We start from the raw sequence: 9,252 nt of genomic DNA on the forward strand, positions 1-9,252 counted from the left end.
CCTGCATAGATCAACCATAAATAAGTTAACAAGTTTTACGTGAGTGACTCAATAGGAAGTAATGCATTGGTACGAATTTTGGGTGTGATTTAATCTATCACAAGAATCCGAAACAAGTAGGGAGATGAACTCCTAACAAGCAACATGATAGTATTCAGCCATACATAAATACATTATGCTAAGCCAGTTTAAGACAGTTAGAGGTCATGGGCGTGTATCAAACCTTTAGAGCTTTACGCAAGTTTTGGTGCTAGGAAACACAGGGCTACATGATAACTTCAAAGCAAAGATGACTATAAATAGAGACAATATAGTAGCATATTGGTTCATCGAAGCTTAAGCGACATATATATATATATATATATATATATATATATATATATATATATATATATATATATATATATATATATATATACAGAGCATGAACATAAGCACAAGAAAATGAAATTGCGAGAGTCAAAGGCACTTATCAGTTACGAATTAACTAATAAACAAATGAGAAAAAACATTTTCCAGCAGCAATTTGATTAGCAGTAGAAAAGAAAAATAGAATCCCCAAAAGCTTAGTGCGTCAGAGTTTCCAAGGGTTTCAAATGAACCCTGGGTAGTGCTCGCACCAAGAAAGAACACAATCGACTTCGAATGGCCTTGACTTTTAGCTGGCCAAGGTCTCAAGTTTCAGAGTATAATAAGTGAGAATGAGAGAATAATGCAGTGATTGTCAAAATCTGTCAAGGGAATCAGGGGAGGGGGTTTATATAGTGTTAGATTATGCGAGTAAACAAGGAAAGAAATCAAGTAAACACAAACAAGAACGAGTAAAATATCACATGCAATCAGTAGAGTAACCAAAAAGGAAAGAAATCAAACTCCAAACCCTAGTTAGGGTTAGATACTCAAAAATCGGCCAACTGGTATAAAGAATCAGGCCTTCCTTCATGTATATGGACGAAATATTGTCCAAACCTCCAAGATTGAGGTAGATTCTATCCTGATATAGAGATGGACGCCATCATACAGATCCACAAGGCTCTACCAGACACTTTCTCATGACTCGTAGAACCTATCAACCTAGTGCTCTGATACCAACTTGTCACGACCCAAAATCCACTAGTCGTGATGGAACCTAACCCAACCCGCTAAGTATGCCAACCAACAGTCAACACACTTTAATTGAGAATAATAAGGGTTTAATAAACAAAACAACTGAAACTTTACACAATAACCCAAAGACTGATAGTACAAGTCACGAGCCACTAAGACTTAGATTTACAAAGCTGGTATGAAATAATACAATATCTTTTTGAAATATACATAAGCAAAATTCAAATCTAAAACTACCAAGGACAAGTGGTAGCTATATCCGAAACGCATGTACATCTTTAATGCCAGCTCCCGCCATGCACATCAGCATCAGAGCGAAGATTTGCGCGCAAGGTGAAGAAATATCGTATGAGTACAACTGGCCTCATGTACTTTATAAGTATCATAACTAACCTCGGTGGGGTAATAGAAGCAAGAATTATAAATGATACTCGCCAGTCACCTGTACAAGTTCATAGATTTCCAACAAGTATATAACAAATGTATGATCAAATTAGGAAAATAGAGATAAAACCACCTTGGCGCTCACAATTCCTTTTAAAGTATTTAGCTCAGTCAACAACCCAACATATAAGAAAGATATGCAAGTAAATCAGGTAACTATTCAAGGAAATTGCAAATAAAGTTGAAATGCAATAACCAAATATAAATCTGTTGTGGCGCGCAACCTGATCTAAGTAGAAATGACATCACGGCTCTCAGGCCAATATCAGAATCTTTGTAACCGAACCAAACCAATAACCAACTCTCCCAGAACTCATATCAATAAGAAACCCATCGATTTCTCACAATCCACGTGAACACTATCAAAAAGGCACATGAGAGGGTGACCCTAGGGGGTGGTTCCATATCAGCACGCATGTATGGCTAACTCAACTTGCTACCATCCCGGTGTTGTCACAGGAATAATCAACACAATCCGCCCGGCGCAGTCACAGTCAAAACAACAAAATCTGCTCGGCGTGGTCACATGCATAATCAACACAATCTGCCCGGCATGGTCACATGCATATCAACACAATCCGCTAGGCGTGGTTATAGGCAAAACAACACAATCCACCCGGTGTGGTCACGGGCATAATCAACCCAATTCTCCCAGCATGGTCACAGGTATAACAACACAATTTGCCCGGCGTGGTCACAAGCATAATCAACACAATCCGCCAAGCGTATTCACAGGCATAATCAACACAATCTGCACAGCGTTGTCACATGCATAATCAACACAATCCGCCAGGTGTGGTCATAGGCATAACAACACAATCCTCATGGCGTGGTCACAGGCATAATCAACACAATTTTCCCGGCATGGTCACATGTATAACAGCACAATCTTCTGGGCGTGGTCTCATCCAAAATTAAAACAATCCGCCAAGCGTGTTCACATGAAAAATCAACATAATCTACCCAGCGTGGTAACATGCATATCAACGCAATCCGCCCGGTGTGGTCACATGCATATCAACGCAATTTGCCCGGCGTGGTCACATACATAACAACACAATCCGTCTATCGTGGTCAATCTGTCCAGATCATTTCACATATAAGCAATTATATAAGAATGCATATGTGTGATAAATGAATATTAGATTTCGTGCTCATGAACTTGTATAAATGACATGCTAAGGTGTACGCATGTGCAGAGTGTGCTATCAAAGCTCAAATCTATAATTTCATCATGGAAATAGCAATTATCAAGTTCATTAAGGGGATTAGCCTCTATGTAACCTCAAACATGGATCAAAAAGTTCACAACAGGGTTACAAATATGAGAAACATCACATCATAAAGCTTAACAATCAATTCAAGGCATGTCATAGCCTAAGGACTACCTGAGCATGGACAAATACCCATTGGTACTCACAAAGAACTCAGGCAGCTAGTACCTCAACCAAGTTTAGGTAAGATACTTACCTGAAAGAAGCAAAATCAAATGTCGAGCAAGCCAAACAATACTCTAAAAATGCCATCACGCGCGAATCGACCTCTGAACGGCTCAAAACTAGCCAAAAGCGACTCAAAATAATCAAATAATGCCTACAAAAATAAACCCAAACGATAAAGGTCGAATCTTTAATCAAATACTCAAAGTTAACAAAAAAGTCAACCTAGGCCCGCACCTCGGAAGCCGACAAAACTCACAAATGTTGACAACCCATTCAATTACAAGTCCAATCATAGTAATTTCACTCAAATCCGAATCCGAATATTCACTTTAGGAAAGTTTAGACAAAAACCCCCAATTTCTCTTTTGAAATCATCAATCAAATTCCAAGATCGAAGATGGAATCATGGAATATAATCATAACCGAGTAGAAAAAACTTACCTCAATCCATGTGGTGAAAATACTCTCCAAATATCGCCTAAATCCAAGCTTCCCAACTCAAAATGTGATAAAATAGCTCAAAGGTCCAAAATATAGTACTTATAGATCTGCTCCAGGGATACCCTTCGCGATCGCGGGAGCAGCTTCGCGATCGCGAAGCACAAAAACTGCTTAGCCTCGAATAATCCAAACGGAAACTTGGCCACAGGATCGCAAACCACATCTGCACAGACCAACGCAAATGCAGATGCTCCAGCGCAAATGCGAAGAAGAAACCATAAAGACCTGTCCAGCCTTGATCTACACTACGAGAATGCGTAGCTACTTGCGCTAACTCGATGCTCAAGCCCCAACAACCAGCACGATCATGCAGTCGCGAACTCGAAGAGGAAAGTCACCCAGCTCCATATTTCGCCTACACGATCGAGGCTACGTCTTCGCGATAACTAAGAACAACTGAAACACTAGAAAATAGAAGAAACCAGTTGTACCAACATGACCCAAAACAATTAGAATTCTGTTTGAAACTCACCCGAGCCCCTTGGGACCCCATTCAAACATACCAACAAGTCTTAAAACGAAACACAGACCTACTTGAGGCCTCATATCACACATAACAGTAACAAAACCATGAATTACACCTCAAATCAAACTTTCGAACTTTGAACTTCCAAAACTCATGCTGAACCAAATCAAATCAACTCGGAATGACCTCATATTTTGCACACAAGATCCAAATGACAAAACACACCTATTCAAACTCTCGGAACAACAATTTGAACTCGATATCATCAAAGTCAACTCCCGGTTAAACTTATAAACATTCCAAACCTTCAAATTGCCAAATTTTGTCAAAAAGTGTTGAACCCTTCTAGAAATATCCAAATGCAAATAAGAGCAAATGCCCAAGTCCAAAATCCCCTCACGGACCTAAAGGAACCATCAAAATTCTTATCCGAGGTCAAACACACAAACGTCAAACTTGGTCAACTCTTCCAACTTAAAGCTTCCTAGTTGAGATTCATTCCTCCAAATCAATCTCGAATCACTTGAAACCAAAACCAACGATACACACAAGTAATAATACATCATACAAAGCTACTCAAGCCCTCAAACCATCAAAGGGAATGTAAATTCTCAAAACAACCGGACGGGTCATTACACTATGTCATCGTTCAAAAGTCGTTGGAGCATTTGAATATTATACAGACTATGTCACCATTCCAATATTGTCGGAGCATTTGAATGTTAGACGGGCTATGTCACCATTCCGAAGTTTTCTGAGCATTTGAATGTTATCCGGGCTGTGTCACTATTCCGAAGTTGTCGGGGCATTTGAATGTTAGACGTTCTATGTCACCATTTTGAAGTTGTCGGAGCATTTGAATGTTAGACGGATAACCAAGTACAATCAAAATACAAATGGAAGGAAATAAGGAAAACAAGAATAACAACCGTTCAACTCATCAAGCTCTTCAACATAAAATGTACTACAAGAATCATACCGAAGTGCCACGCCTCACATTCACATTTCACAAGTCCCCAAACCACGAACCATATTCACATGGTATCTCGAGTCTCTATTATCAATCACAACTGCACGGACAATTCACGTGTTGTACGGACAACTCACGTGACAATATCATTAAGAACAACCTCATACCTGCATGGACAACTCACGTTCCAATAGTAACAATATCTTATATCTGCACGGACAACTCACGTGCCAACATTCTAGTCCTTACATAGAAGGTAGATATACAAGAATACACGTACATGATCAATGGACATCGAGAATTACACTCCTAGGCTGATATACATGACAAATTACGGTGTATGCTTGTGAAAGTGTTCTATCGCAACTCGAGTCAACAAGTAAGATCAAAGACACCAAATAGCACATTGGAAACAACACAACAAAACCTGCAATATGCATGACTCACACAAGATAGTCATACCACCACACAAATATCATCAATGACAATGCCCCTAGGCCATCACAAATCAGCCCGACATAGCCCACCTTGTCTCTCCGTGTGCGCAGCAATAAATTAAATGCCCGACTTGTCTTGCTACACGCGCATAATAATTATCCCACCTTGTCTCACCACATGTGCATACCCAACATATATAGCCCACCATGTCATGCTGCATGTGCAAATATCAATAATAACAATATCACAAACAACTCACGTGAAAACTCCCGGTCAATCCTCCAAACAATTTCATATGTGCCAAAAACATAACAACATAATATAACAACTCGTACCGCATGTGCCTATATGCCATAATATTTTCATAACAACAATTCCAATACCACAACCACACATAGCCCACGACTCAATAACTTTGAGTACAACAACAACAACAATAACATGAGAGTATGACATGTAAATCAACACAAGAATTACAACGACACAATGAAACAGGAGAATAAGCTCAACAATGAAAGACATAAGAAGTAATAATGACGTCAAATAACACAACACAAGAGAGATAACATGTAGCAATGACATCAAATAAGGATAGCTCAACAATGGAAGAGTTAACATGCAATAATGACTTAAAATAAGAATAAATCAACTGTGAAAGAGATTAACATGACAATAAAAGCGGCAATAATTTCAATTAAAGCATATAAGAGTATGTTTGGCAATAAAAGATAGAACACGAGCTAACAACTTCAAATAAAGCATGTAAGGGTAAATTTAACAATGAAAGATAAACCATGATAGGGCAACTTCAATTAAATTCACATAAGAAGCCTGACGATCTAAACCGATAAAGTTTCCACATATAAGGCCGAGTACACACTCGTCACCTCATGTACACGTCTTCCACGGAATTCAAATAGTGCAAATCAAACCAATCCCTATGGGGTAATTCCCCCACATAAAGTTAGGGAAGATACATACCTCGACTAGGCAAAATCAACAGTCAAAAATAGCTTTTTCTTTACAATTCACCCCGCTCGGCTCAAATCTAATCAAAATAGACTTAATAACATCAAATAATACAAAACAAAAAGAACAATTCTTTGCACAATTCTCAAACATCAACAAAAGTCAACTCCGGGCCCATCCGGTCAAAACCCGAGTCTATATATGTGCTTTATTTTCAAATCCAAGTCCATTTCGACTCTCAAATCTCAAAATTTTCATTTTTCAAAACTTAGACAAAGTTTCCCAAAATTTCACTTTAATTCCCAATATTTCATGTTAAATCTCATATATAATCATGTAATATAGTTCGAAATTGATCAAAATCACTTACCCAATAATTATAGATATGAAAATCCCTTTCCAAATCGCCTCCTACAGAGTCAAGGGTTCAAAGATATGAAAATGAGGCTAAAATCCTGATTTTAAGCCCTTATGTTCAAGCGCAAGTGTCGCAAATGCGAAGAATGATCGCAAAAGCGACATATATCTCAACCCTGCTAATGTCACAAATGCAACAATATTATCAGAAATGCAAACTCTGAACATTTCGAAAAAGCGACCTAATGATCGCTATTGCGATCCTGCCTTGCCCAGACCCCCATTGCAAATGCGAACACATTGTTTGCAAATGCGAACATAGCAAACCCCAGTGAACATCACAAATACGACTCCCACATCGCATTTGTGAGACCTGCAACACCTGTTCAAAAACTAGCAAAATTAAAACTCTTCCAAACACTCTGAAACGCGTCTGAAACTTAACCGAGCCCTCGGGGCTCCAAAACAAACATTCACACAAGCCTAAAAATATAATAAAAACTCTCTTGCGTGATCAAAGAATCAAAATGACTTTCGTAACCACGAATCGGACATCAAAACACATGAAATTAACATGAAATTCAAGGACTTCTAAGAACACAACCATGCGTCGATTCCTATCAAATCAACTTGGAATGACGCCAAACTTTGCATACAAGTTCTAAATAGCATAACAGACATATTCCAAGTCCCAAAACCAAAATCCGAACCCGATAGCCATAAAGTCGAAGTATAGTCAAACCTAAAGAATTTCTAAACCTTCAAATTGCCAACTTTCCGCAAAACATGCCTAATTAACCTAGAGATATCCGAATTCAATTCTGGGCATACGCCTGGGTCCAAAATCACCATACAAACCCATCAACGTCATCAAAATATCTTTCTGGGGGTGTTTTCACAAAAGTCAAACCTCGGTCAATATTTCTAACTTAAACTTGTAAAATGAGAATCAATCATCAAAATCAATCCGAAAACATCCGAAGATCGAATCCGACCATACATGCAAGTCATAATACACAATGTGATCAACTCAAGACCTCAAACAACTGAATGGAATGATAAATCTCAAAACGACTGGTCGAGTGGTTACATTCTCCCCCTCTTAAACAAATGTTCGTTCTCGAATGTTCCAAGAGACTTTCTCAAACCATCAAATCATTGTCTAAACTCACCATACACATGCCCACTGGTGATACTACGTCACCCCAATCCACATGAGCCTGACAACATCATCACAACCAAAGATTATTCCTTCCACTCATGCCGATAAGCCTTAGAACCAAATTTTGACACCCATGAAAGACCCGATTCTCAAATAAACTCACTGTATAATCCCTAAATCGCTGCAACTGCTCATGCATACATCCACAAGATATAAACAAATGACATTACACACCACCCATATGCCCATAGCAACAATTCCGACCACAATAGCCGCCCATTACCCAGCTCGCTACTGGTAAATAGTCTCATATCGACTAGAACCTTATTCCAAGCCTTCCCAACGCTGATGATAATGCAAGAAATATGTGAAACTAATATGCACTCACCCGACCAACAAGCCATATCAAACGCCGTGTAGGCATATACATCGCAATCCAACCCAGTAAGCACCACTCGAATATGACTAAATATGGAAAGAGAAACATACGAGAGAACTACCAAACAAGTCCGATAGGTACAAATTCCCATAAATACCATACTACGAATCCATCCTATAAGGAAGAAGCAAAACACACGCAACAACCACAACAAATCTTACCCTAATAAAACCTCACAGTGACACATAACCTGGTACAAACATACCTATCCATAAGGAACACCAGGGCCCTATTCTCCACTCGGAATCATAAGTAAGTTAAACACATAAACAACTAAAACACTCTACTAATTCAATCATGTGGAACCAAAACTACAACACGTAACAAACTTCCCATACATGTAGAGCACCCAAATCATAAGTCGTCGTCAAACCACCCAGAAATCACATCAAAAATTACTATATTAACTAATAAGAAATCCACCCCAAGCCTCATGACCCTCAACATCGACCAAACCAAAACAATAGACATGGGCTATAATAATATAATTCTCCAACTAGCGTGAACACATGATCATAGTACACGAATCATGAAACATAACCACATATGAACCAAGGTAGGATGAATCTTACCAATAATGGGACCGGATAGAAATAATACTAATGTATCTCTATAACCAGCCGAAATCATACCTGTAATGACATAAACTAGTGCAACAACCTCAGTACAACTAGGAAAAGCATAATAATGATCCTGGCCTCCCCCTATATGTCGACCTCTACCCCTAGCTGGCAGTGCAAGTATAGTAGCAACTGGAACAGAACTCATAGCTTGAATACTCTGTGTGGCACACCCGTTCGGAGTCTGGAACAAACTCTCACCATGTGGTTGGTATCCCTACACTCAAAGTAGCCTCTCTGCTAAGGTAGGTGTTGAAATTATCCGGTACGGGTACTCTAGGACCAATAGATATCTGAAGCACCACGTGAAGCCTAAAGTGCAAACTGAACTGGCTGA

This window comes from Nicotiana tomentosiformis, chromosome 5, assembly GCF_000390325.3.
Source record: "Nicotiana tomentosiformis chromosome 5, ASM39032v3, whole genome shotgun sequence".
In the NCBI taxonomy this organism is placed as follows: domain Eukaryota; kingdom Viridiplantae; phylum Streptophyta; class Magnoliopsida; order Solanales; family Solanaceae; genus Nicotiana; species Nicotiana tomentosiformis.